This window comes from Rana temporaria, chromosome 1, assembly GCF_905171775.1.
Source record: "Rana temporaria chromosome 1, aRanTem1.1, whole genome shotgun sequence".
NCBI classification, from domain to species: Eukaryota; Metazoa; Chordata; class Amphibia; order Anura; family Ranidae; genus Rana; species Rana temporaria.
Window position 1 is genome coordinate 460035845 of NC_053489.1, and position 12624 is coordinate 460048468.

The window sequence follows — 12624 nt, forward strand, 5'->3', positions numbered from 1 at the left end:
TGTTTTCCAAGATAACATGCAGAAGTTCTAGCTTAGTATCCTTGGCAAAAAGTCAGGCTCCAGCCTTGTCAGGCATGGGTATACTGTACATCTTAGCAGGCAGACTGCATTTGACGGTAGTGTCTAAACCTGTGAGTAGGGATGAGCCGAACACCCCCCCCGGTTTGGTTCGCACCAGAACATATGAACAGGCAAAAAATTTGTTCGAAAACGCGAACACCCTTAAAGTTTAAATGGAGGGATTAGGAAGGTAGGGGGATTATCGCGGTGCCAGAATAGAAACCAGACATGTTTATAATTTATCAAAAATAGAAAATATTTTATTAAAGTTTTACAAGATAAAATCTGATTCACAATACAATAGAACAAAGTAGATCGTGAGAGCTGTACATAGAGATAAGATTTTGGATTGAGTCTACCCTACTAATTTCGCCAGACACTGGCTTCCTCAGGGGATTTAAGACAAGATCATCTCAGTGGAAGGCTCTAGAATTTGATTCAAAGTGAACGTGAATGGCGTCCAGCGCCATTCACGATTCACTTACGCAAAATACGTAAAATTCAAATTTCGCGACGCGGGAACGACGGGTATACGTAACATTGGCTGCCCCTGCTAATAGCAGGGGCAGCCTTACGCAAAAACCACCGTACGGAAACAACGTAAATTGCGTACGCAGGGCTCGGGCAACGTTGTGAATCGGCGTAAGTATGCAATTTGCATACTATACGCTGAGCACAACGGGAACGCCACCTAGCAGCCATCGCAAGAATGCAGCCTAAGATATGCGGGCATAAGAGCCTTATGCCGCGCATTTCTTAGGCTGCAGTCGGCGTAACGAGGTTCCTGAATCAGGAGCATTCGTTACGCCGGGGCAAGTAAGCAATTGCGCTGTGTAACCTATGGTTACACAGGCGCAATTGCTTCTTGAATCCAGGCCAATGTATATTATTATGGATTATACACATTTTGTAGAATCAAATTTGTGACATTCTAAATACATTATTGGATACAATTATACATAAAAAAAAAACAAAACATTTTATCATAGATTATAATATAGATACTGCCCCCGAAAGAAGGGGGGCAACTAAATTGAGTTAGCCCACACCAAGGTGTGCCCCATAGGTGGAGTATAGGGCATGAATTGGTTACCAGAATTATCAGCTTAAGGACAGGCTCAGGGAGGGGAAACAGGATGGAATGCGGGAGGAGAGGGATGACCAGACCACAGTGACTCTCATAGGTGGGACAAAAGAGATGCCATAAATACGTTACATATTGTATACAAATTAATTATAGGAAAGGCTTAAAACTAATGTACATCCACCTTGAGGGGTCACCCTACCGGGCTGTATGCGAAGCTAGGGGTAGGTTTTGCATCTTTCCACCCTAAGGATATCTCTGTTAACCCCCCTCTATGGGCGGTTCAGCACTTGGGTAAATTGGGAAATATGGGTTACCTAGGGCACCTAATTTTCTGGGACTATGGTTTTCGATGCCTTGCCACTTATCCCAGCCAAACTATATATTTTTGAATCTTTTATATAATAATGATCTACAGATTTCAGTGTAATCTATATTTGATGTAATTGCTAAAACTGTTCTGTTCTATTCTAGAGCCTTCCACTGAGATGATCTTGTCTTAAATCCGCTGAGGAAGCCAGTGTCTGGCGAAACTAGTAGGGTAGACTCGATCCAAAATCTTATCTCTATGTACAGCTCCCACGATCTACTTTGTTCTATTGTATTGTGAATCAGATTTTATCTTGTAAAACTTTAATAAAATATTTTCTATTTTTGATAAATAATAAACATGTCTGGTTTCTATTCTGGCACCGCGATAATCCCCCTACCCTCCTAATCCCTCCATTTAACCAACCCAGGGATGAGGTGCTGTATCTCCACGAGGACTTTCGATCACCAACCCCTCACCCTTAAAGTTTATGGGACACGAACATGAAAAATCAAAAGTGCTCATTTTAAAGGTTAATATTCTAGTTATTGTCATAAAAAGTGTTTGGGGACCTGGGTCCTGCCCCAGGGGACATGTATTAATGCAAAAAAAAGTTTTAAAAACTAACGTTTTTTTCGGGAGCAGTGATTTTAATAATGCTTAAAGTGAAACAATAAAAGTGAAATATTCCTTTAAATTTCGTACCTGGGGGGTGTGTATATTATGCCTGTAGCGCACATTTCACGTGTTTAGAAAATTTCCTGCACAAAATGTAATTTTTAAAGGAAAAAGGTCATTTAAAACTACTTGCGGCTATTAATGAATTGTCAGTCCCGGCAATGCAGACCAAAGTCATTGAAAAAATGGCAGGGGGTTCCCCCAAATATCCATACCAGACCCTTAAGGGGAACCCCGCACTGAAATTAATAAAATGGCGTGGGGTTCCCCCAAAAATCCATACCAGACCCTTATCTGAGCATGCAACATGGCAGGCCACAGGAAAATAGGGGGGGACGAAAGAACGCCCCCCCCCATCCTGAACCGTACCAGTCCACCTGCCCTCAACATGGGAAGGATGTCCCCATGTTGATGGGACAATGGCCTCATCCCCACAACCCTTGCCCGGTGGTTCTAGGGGACTGCGGGCAGGGGGCTTATCGAAATCTGGAAGCCCCCTTTAACAAAGGGGAACTCCAGATCCCGGCGTCCCCTATGTGAATTGGTAACGAGTACATTGTACCCCTACCATTTTACAAAGAAAGTGCCCGGCAGCCGGGGGTTACCCAGTGATGCGTGACCTCGCCCCCTCTTACACGTCATAGGGGTTTCGTTCCTCACTGGAGAATGAGTGGAGACTGAAGGGCCTGATATGGAATTTGGGGGGACCCCCACACTTTTTTTTTGGTTCGGGGTTCCCCTTAATATTCATACCAGACCCAAAGGGCTTGGCAATGGACTGGGGGGGAACCCCTGCCATTTTTTTCAATGACTTTGATCTGTATTGCAGGGACTGACAATTCATTAATAGCCGCGAGTAGTTTTAAATGACTTGTTTTCCTTTAGAAATTACATTTTGTGCAGGGACAGTTCTAAAAACTGGAAACATGCGCTACTTTACAGGCATACTATAGACAGCCCCCAGGTACGAAATTTAAAGGAATATTTCACTTTTATTGTTTCACTTTAAGCATTATTAAAATCACTGCTCTCAAAAAAACTTCAGTTTTTAAAACTTTTTTTTGCATTGATACATGTCCCCTGGGGCAGGACCCAGGTCCCCAAACACTTTTTATGACAATAACTTGCATATTAACCTGTGAAATTTCTCCTATAGACTTTTAACGGTGTTCCGTGGCTTTTTGAATTTGCCGCGAACACCCCAAATTTTTAGCCGAACCGGCGAACAGCCAATGTTCGAGTTGAACTCATGTTCCACTCGAACCTAAAGCTCATCCCTACCTGTGAGACTGATTTCTACCCCTTAGAGTAATTCCTGGAGCTGTGTCCCAGGTAGGGAACTTCAGAGGTTGACTATGGGACCAGACCCCCTGAGGTCAAACTAAAGGCTAGTCCGTTTTGGCTCAGGTGCAGTGGTCCTCTGGTAGGATGGTCCCGTGACTTTCAGTACTTCCTTTCCTTGTTTGCCTGGCATGTTCGGAATGGAAAGTGTTCCAGGCAGATGTGGGGCGCTGGACAGTTGCTCTGAGGGATCTACTGGATCAGGAGAATCTGATTTGGCTGGGTGTCTACTACTTCATGTTCAATCTATTGCTAGACATGTAGTGGTTGCTTTTCTTGGTGTAAACCTCAGGACAGTCTACCAGAAAGTTTATTTGCTGGACAAGTCCTCTCCTGTAGCTGGGCCTGGGTTAACATTTGGCTCTTAATATTGCTGCCGATGTGACTTTGTGGGATCTTAAGTAGTTTACTCATAGCCTTCACTTGGAGAGGTGACTGTTTACGGCTGGTGACCTTGTCTGGCATGGAACGTTTCACAGGTTTAACATAAGACAAGGTTATTAGAAACAAGTTCTCCATTTTGTTCGGGTTAGTTTCTGTCTCCTTAGCAGGACATCCTTATTCAGTTCCTTGATCTGCATCCAGTTCACCCAAATTAAGTTTCCGTCTCTTGGTTAGATGTGGTCGGGATGGAAAGTTTATTACTCTGCCTTTACTTTCCTCTTTTGTATATCAAGATGGATCCTGTACTGATGCTTTGTTTCTAGCTCCATCATGTCAAGTCGACTTAGCAGACCATAAACCAACTCCATGATCTAGGGTTCAGGTTCCATCCTGTACTGACAAGATGCACTCTGAGGCCCCGTACACACGGTCGGTTTGGTCCGATGAGAATGAACCGAAGTTCATTTTCATCGGACCAAACCGACCGTGTGTATAGGCCAGGGGTACTGAATTAAAATTCAAGGAGGTCCGGTCGCCAAAATTTTCTTTGAGCCGAGGTCCGATTCCTCAAGTCTGTGCTATGACTCAAAAAGATTGTAGTCACTGTATGTCCATCAAAATATGAGAAAAGTACAATTTCCTTAGCATTTCAACAAACTTTATTGTCAAGTTTCAGTTACAACATTAAACATGTGGACAGTTGAAACTAGGATAGCTTTACATTTGCTCTTGTCTTTGTATAGAAAACAAACAACTATTTTTAACAAAAACAATATGGAAATAAATCAATAACTCTTTAATAAAACATAAAAAGCACCTCCATTTTTCAAGTAAAAGAAATAAGCACCTTCTAACTTAAACAACTAAAGGTGTCAATTTGAAAAAATGCACAAATTATCATTTTTTTTTTCATGCAAAAACCTCCCCTGTCTAGTGAGAAAAATGGGCTTTTGCTTGTCCTGCCAGTAGTTTGAATCTTGGCTTAAATTGAGTTACTGCCATTCTCATGCACATATGAAGGTGCTCATTGGTGAGCCTGGAACGATACTTTGTTTTAATAATGTTCATAGTGGAGAACGCTGACTCACAGCTGTACGTAGATCCAAACATGGTCAAGGTGTGTAGTGCTACCTTCGTTAGACAAGGGAAATCAGTCTCAGGAACAGTCTGTAGCCAGAAGTTAGCAGGATCAGTTCCTCCAAAGTGCTCTCTTAGTGCAACATTTGTTTGCAGGTCGATCATTTCCATCTGTAGAGATCCCTCGTGTGCCCACTTGAAGGTCTGTGTCACCTCCTTTGAAAAAACTCTGACGTCTTTAATGATGAATGGATTGTGGATAAACAGGAGGATCTGCTGTCCAAGACTGAAGCTATCAAACCTTTTACTAAAGTTTCCAATTAGTTTATTGATGAACTCAACAAAAGGAGAAACATCTCTCTTTCCTTCAATCTGTCCTTTCACCTTTGTGAAATGCAAGCACTCTCCTTGCAGATCTTCTTTGAACAAATCCAGTTTTCTCTGGAAGGAGCGGACAGCGGTCATCAAATCACAGATGGAGTTGTTCTTGCCCTGGAGCTTTAAATTTAGTTCGTTAAGGTGTGAGGTTATGTCCACTAGGAAAGCGATATTATCCAGTGTGCTCTCATCCTGTAAAAACAGTGAAAACGGTCTTGCTTTCTGACTTTTGAGTTGCACTAAGAAAGCCGCTACTTCTGTTCGAATGGACCAAAAGCGTTCCAATACATTGCCTTTACTCAGCCATCTTACATTGTTGTGAAGTAAAAGGTCATTTGCATTTGCCTCAACTTCTTTAAGAAACTCTCTTAGTAAACGATGTTGATGGGATGAGGATACCCTGAGGAAGTTGATGAGTTTCATCATTGTGTTCATGATTTCTGCAAACCGGTCTGATAGAATGGCACACAGGACAGTCTGGTGAATGATGCAGTGATAAGAAATAAGGTCAGGGTTGTCCTCTTTCAGTCGTGCCACGGCTCCTCTCTCCTTTCCTACCATGGCAGGGGCACCATCTGTGGTAACTGAGACCACTTTTTTCAGATCAATCTTCCTCTTTCTCAAAATCTCCTTAATGGCCTCATATATGTCTTGTCCTCTTGTGTGTGTCTCAAGTGGTGTTACACCCAACAGGTCCTCACAGATTTCTTTTGTTTCTCTGTGAAAAAATCTTACATACACCAAAAGCTGGGCATTATCAGTTATATCTGTGGATTCATCAATGGCTAAAGAAATGCATGCTGCACTCTGAATAGCTACCTCAAGTTGTCCCAATACATCCTCGGTTAATATTTCCGTCTTTTTTGTTGCTGTTGACGCCGACAGTGGGATCTGGTTGATTTTTCCACACAGCTCATCTTTTTGTTTACCCTCGAGTAAAGTTTCAGCAACAGCATTCAAACACTCCTTTACAAATGTACCATCGGTAAATGGCCTTTTGTGTTGTCCCAAAATCCACGCTACTTTAAGTGAACATTCATTTGCACGCTGCTGGGCGGTAAATGAATGTGAGAGGACTTTGGTGGATCTGTCATACTGAGCTTTCAGTTCCGTTATTTTACGTGCCCTCACCTCGGAATGCTGTGGATATGTTTGCGCAAACGAACTGTGTTTTGTTTCGTAGTGACGCTTCACATTGCTACTTTTTATTAATGCCACGGTTTCGCAACAAATGAGACAAATTGGTTTTAAACTTCCAATGGGAAGAATGAACATATATTGGCCTGTCCATTCATCTTTGAAGACTCTGTTTTCAGCATCTACCTTCCTTTTCTTGGCACAAGCCATGCTCTCTGGTGCCTTTTCTACGGTTTCCTCCACACACTTTGGTAATACTCTGTAAATGTAAAAGGGGTATTAGTGTTCCCCCTTACATCAATTGCCCCTATCGGAGTAATTCATTACATTGGGTGCCCCATCAGACTACCCCCAAAAATCAGTTGCCAACGTCAGAGTACTCCCTTACATCAGGTATTCTTGTCAGTACCCACTTACATCAGGTTTCTGCAATGGAAGGTCCCCTTACAGCTGGTTACTCCCATCAGTGTGCCCCCTTATATCATTTGACCCATTCTATAAGGTTCCCCCATCAGTGCCCCCTTACATAGCGTGTCCTCATCAGAGTGCCCTCTTACATTAGATGTCACCATAAGTGTCCCTCATTACATTGCCACATCAGGTGTGCCCATCAGAGTGCACTTTACATCAGGTGTACCCATCACAGTGCTCCTTTACATCAGGTGTCCCCATCACAGCCCCCCTTTACATCAGGTGTCCCCATCACAGCCCCCCTTTACATCAGGTGTCCCCATCACAGCCCCCCTTTACATCAGGTGTCCCCATCACTGCCCCCCTTTACATCAGGTGTCCCCATCACAGTGCCCCTTTACATCAGTTGTCCCCATCACAGTGCCCCTTTACATCAGGGGTCCTCATCACAGCACTAATTTACATCAGGTGTCCCCATCACAGCCCCCCTTTACATCAGGTGTCCCCATCACAGTGCCCCTTTACATCAGGTGTCCCCATCACAGTGCCCCTTTACATCAGGTGTCCCCATCACAGTGCCCCTTTACATCAGGTGTCCCCATCACAGTGCCCCTTTACATCAGGTGTCCCCGTCACAGTGCCCCTTTACATCAGGTGTCCCCATCACAGTGCCCCTTTACATCAGGTGTCCCCATCACAGTGCCCCTTTACATCAGGTGTCCCCATCACAGTGCCCCTTTACATCAGGTGTCCCCATCACAGTGTCCCTTTACATCAGGTGTCCCCATCACAGTGCCCCTTTACATCAGGTGTCCCCATCACAGTGCCCCTTTACATCAGGTGTCCCCATCACAGTGCTCCTTTAAATCAGGGGTCCTCATCACAGCACTAATTTACATCAGGTGTCCCCATCACAGCCCCCCTTTACATTAGGTGTCCCCATCACAATGCCCCTTTACATCAGGTGTCCTCATCACAATGCCCCTTTACATCAGGTGTCCTCATCACAGTGCCCCTTTACATAAGGTGTCCCCATCACAGCGCTCCTTTACAACAAATGTCTCCATCACAGTGCCCCTTTACATCAGGTGTCCCCATCACAGTGCCCCTTTACATCAGGTGTCCCCATCACAGTGCCCCTTTACATCAGGTGTCCCCATCACAGTGCCCCTTTACATCAGGTGTCCCCATCACATCGCCCCTTTACATCAGGTGTTCCCATCACAGTGCCCATTAACATAAAATGTGCTCATCATTGTGCCCCTTAACATAAAATAAGGGTCACGCTGATGGGCACATGTTATGTTAAGGGGCACTCTGATGGGCACAACAAAACTTTTATGTTAAAGCGGAGGTTCACCCAAAAAAAAAAAACTTAACATTACATTCAGCCGAGTTGTCCTAATGACAATCGGCTGTTTTTTTATCCCCGTACATACCGTATTTTCACCGTCGCTTCCGGGTATGTCTTCTGCGGGACTGGGCGTTCCTAATTCATTGACAGGCTTCCGACCGTCGCATACAGCGCGTCACGAGTTGCCGAAAGAAGCCGAACGTCGGTGCGTATAGAGCCGCACCGACGTTCGGCTTCTTTCGGCAACTCGTGACGCGCTGTATGCGACGGTCGGAAGCCTGTCAATCAATTAGGAACGCCCAGTCCTGCAGAAGACATACCCGGAAGCGGCGGTGAAAATACAGCATGTACGGGGGGAAAAAAAAAGCTGCCGATTGTCATTAGGACAACTCGGCTGAATGCAATGTTAAAAATTTATTTTTGGGTGAACCCCGCTTTAAACATTCTGACATTAGCTATATGCCTCCAGCATACTGCTAACATCTGCAGTATGCTGTTTCTTTTTTTTTTTTTTTTTACTTATCGTTATACGAGCCCTTGTTATCCGGCTCCGAGCGGGGGATTACTTCCGGGTATAGGCGTTCCTAAGCAAAGAGGAGTTGATTGACGGGCTGCTAAGCGCGTCATGCCTTCCGAAAATACCCGAAGTTACACTCGGGTGTTTACGGCGCCTGCGCAGTCAGCTCTACACGGCAGGCGCAGGCGCCGTAAACGCCCGAGTGTGACTTTGTGTATTTTCGGAATGCGTGACGTGCCTTAGCAGCCGTCAATCAACTCCTCTTCGCTTAGAAAACGCCCATTCCCCGCAGGATTCCCCGCTCGGAGCTGGTAAACAAGGGCTCATATAACAATAATTAAAAAAAAAACAAAAAAAAAAAACAGCATACTGCAGATGTTAGCAGTATGCTGGAGCTAATGTGAAAAAGTGGATTTTTGGGTGAACCTCCGCTTTAAGGGGCACGCTGATGGGTATATTTTTAATGTGTACGCTGATGGGCATATTTTATGTTAAGGCGCACTCTGATGGGCACAACAAAATGTGTCCATCAGTGTGCACATTAAAAATATACCCATCAGAGTGCCGCTTAAAGCGGTGGTTCACCCTAAAATCCACTTTCTGTCACTAGATCCAGCATACTGCTGACATCTGCAGTATGCTGGATTTTTTTTTCTTTTTTTTGTACTTATCATTTTATCCGTATGTCTGCTCCGGCTCGAGCGGGGAATCCGTCGGGGAATGGGCGTTCCTAAGTAAAGCGCAGTTGATTGACGGGCTTGGATAGCACGTCACACCTTCCGGAAATAGCCGACGTGACTCTCGGCTGCTTACGGCGCTATACGGCGCCTGCCGTGTAGAGCTGACTGTGCAGGGGCCGTAAATTGGCGAGAGTCACGTCGGCTATTTCCGGAAGGTGTGACGCGCTATCCAAGCCCGTCAATCAACTGCGCTTTACTTAGGAACGCCTATACCCGGAAGGATACGTCTGTCGGAGCCGGAGCAGACATACGGATAAAACGATAAGTACAAAAAAAAAAAAAAAAAATCCAGCATACTGCAGATGTCAGCAGTATGCTGGATCTAGTGACAGAAAGTGGATTTTAGGGTGAACCATAACATAAAAAAGTGCCCATCAGCGTACACATTAAAAATATACCCATCAGAGTGCCCCTTAACATAAAAAAAAGTGCCCATCAGCGTGACCTTTAGCAGTAGTGTTGACAATAAATTATTAGCCCCTTAATAGTGATTAACAATATGCCACATACCGTGAATGCAGGGGCGGATACTGCAAGTCAAATAGTCAAATAGCCGGGAACGAGTAGCAGGGGGCGGGGCGCGCACGGGACGTCACGCCTCTAGGAGAGCCAGGAGTGGACCCGGGAACCAGGAGTAGCAGGGGGCGGGGCACGCAAGTGACGCGTGAGACAGGCGTGGCCCCTACTCGCAATGTAATCAAGCATTGGACAGCGAGCTGCAGGGGATTCTCGCCGCTGTAAACTGCAGCCCATTCTCGCCGCTGTAAACTTCAAGGACCTGCGGTGAGGAGCGGGGGGCGGGCACACACTGGCAGCGTCACTGGTTGCTGGGGAAACCCGCGATCCCAGCAAACCAGCGCTGCACTTTGTAAATGTACTGGCGGTCCGGGGAGAAGTGTCACTCGGGCCGGACTCGGACCGCGGGCCGCCATTTAGTGACGGCTGGTATAGGCTATCGGTCTGTTTTCCTTCGGTCCAAAATTTTAAAACATGCTTCAAAACTGAACCGATGGACCGCTGCCCCATCGGACCAAACCGATGGTTAGTACAGAAAAGCATTGGTTCAAAACCCGCGCATGCTCAGAATCAAGTCGACGCATGCTTGGAAGCATTGAACTTAGTTTTTTTCAGCACGTCGTGTGTTTTACGTCACCACGTTCTGACCCGATCGGATTTTGAACTGATGGTGTGTACACACATCAGACCATCAGGCCACTTCAGCGGTGAACCGATGAAAACGGTCCGTCGGACCATTCTCATCGGTTTTGTCCGACTGTGTGTACGGGGCCTAATATAGCTTTTTGGCTACAGACTATGGTTTAACAGATTGGCAAGGCTGCCACCTAGGCTTCAATGTGGGAAGGTTCCCTTAAGGGTCTTTAAAGCAGCAATACAGACGGATTAGAAAGGAATTGTATTAAAGTCGTTTATTTAGAAAAATATAAAGGTCAATAGCATGTTGCCGTTAAAATATAGACTCTGGTTAGGGGATAACAAAAACATTCCACGTTAACCTGCTGAGCGGTATTCCCGAGTCTGGCTCGGGGTGGAATTTCAGAACCAAAAGCGGTAACCCCGAGCCAGACTCGGATCGCCTCGCAGTGTCCACAGGCATGGTTTACTTACCTTGTCCCTGGATCCTGCGATGCCTCTACGCTGTGTGATCGAGCAGTGTCTTCTCGCTCGATTCACACAGTGCCGAGTGCCAATGAGCTCTGTTCCCTGCGACGTTACGACGCACGGGGGTGGAGATCGGCGACAAATTCAAATAAGTAAATAAACACAATACATACAGTATACTGTATTCTTATAGATTACAGTACTGTATGAAAAAATTACAAACCCCCCTTTGTCCCTAGTGGTCTGTCCAGTGTCCTACATGCACTTTTATATACCGTATTTGGCGGCGTATAAGACGACTGGGCGTATAAGACGACCCCCTAATTTTCCAGGAAAAATATTGGTTTTGGGATATACTCGCCATATAAGACTACCCCCTTCCTATTAGTCTTTCTGGAAGCTGAGGGGTAGCCAGAACCGCTGACAGAAACAGGCTTTTTTCAAATCTGACTGTGTCATTACATTACATGCCTCACTGTGCCATTACATTACATGCCCCCACTGTGCCATCACTTGCCCCCACTGTGCCATCACTTGCCCCCATTGTGCCATCACTTGCCCCCACTGTGCCATCACTTGCCTCCACTGTGCCATCACTTGCCTCCACTGTGCCGTCACTAGCCCCCACTGTGCCATTACTAGCCCCCACTGTGCCATCACTTGCCCCCACTGTGCCATCACTTGCCCCCACTGTGCCATCACTTGCCCCCACTGTGCCATCACTTGCCCCCACTGTGCCATCACTTGCCCCCACTGTGCCATCACTTTCCCCCCACTGTGCCATCACTTTCCCCCACTGTGCCAACAGTGCCATCACTTTCCCCCACTGTGCCAACAGTGCCATTACTCACGTTTTGCTGATTCTGACTTCCAGGCCGGTGACAGTCTCCGTCTGCTGCGAGCGTCCATGATTTAAAAGCCGCGCCTTCTCCTCAGACTGTCCTGTTTAAAAGCGGAACACAAATTTTCCCAGCAGCGCCTCTGTTCTGTGTTCCGCCTATCACGGACGTCCTCTCGTCTCGAGGATGAGAAGGCATCTGTGATAGGAAAGTCGTCTTATACGCCAGAAAATACAGTAATAAAAACTGTTCTTTCTGCCTGGAAACTGGAGATTGTCCATAGCAACCAAAAAGTGTCCCTTTATGTCAAAAGTGGTTTTAGAGCAGCTAAAAAACAGCGATAATAAATTAGAATCACTTGCAGAATTGAGCGATAGCGATTCGTCATCAAACAATAAAAGTAATGACAGCGACAATTCTGCAACTGAGCAGATTTCAGTGTTTTTGATTTGATTACATTATTGAATAATTTTTATTATAATTACATTATTATTTGTTATAATTATTTATAGCTATTTATTATATTATAATTTATGATTTTGTTTTTCAAACTTTATCATACCCGGGATGTCTACTAGACTCTTGTTTGGACAGATTTAAGTGAGCTATTCCTAAGAATTACAGGCCTACAATATAATACCCCAAATTTCCATGCAAAATAATGGTACCGCTTTCAGCACCTAAAATCTGAAAG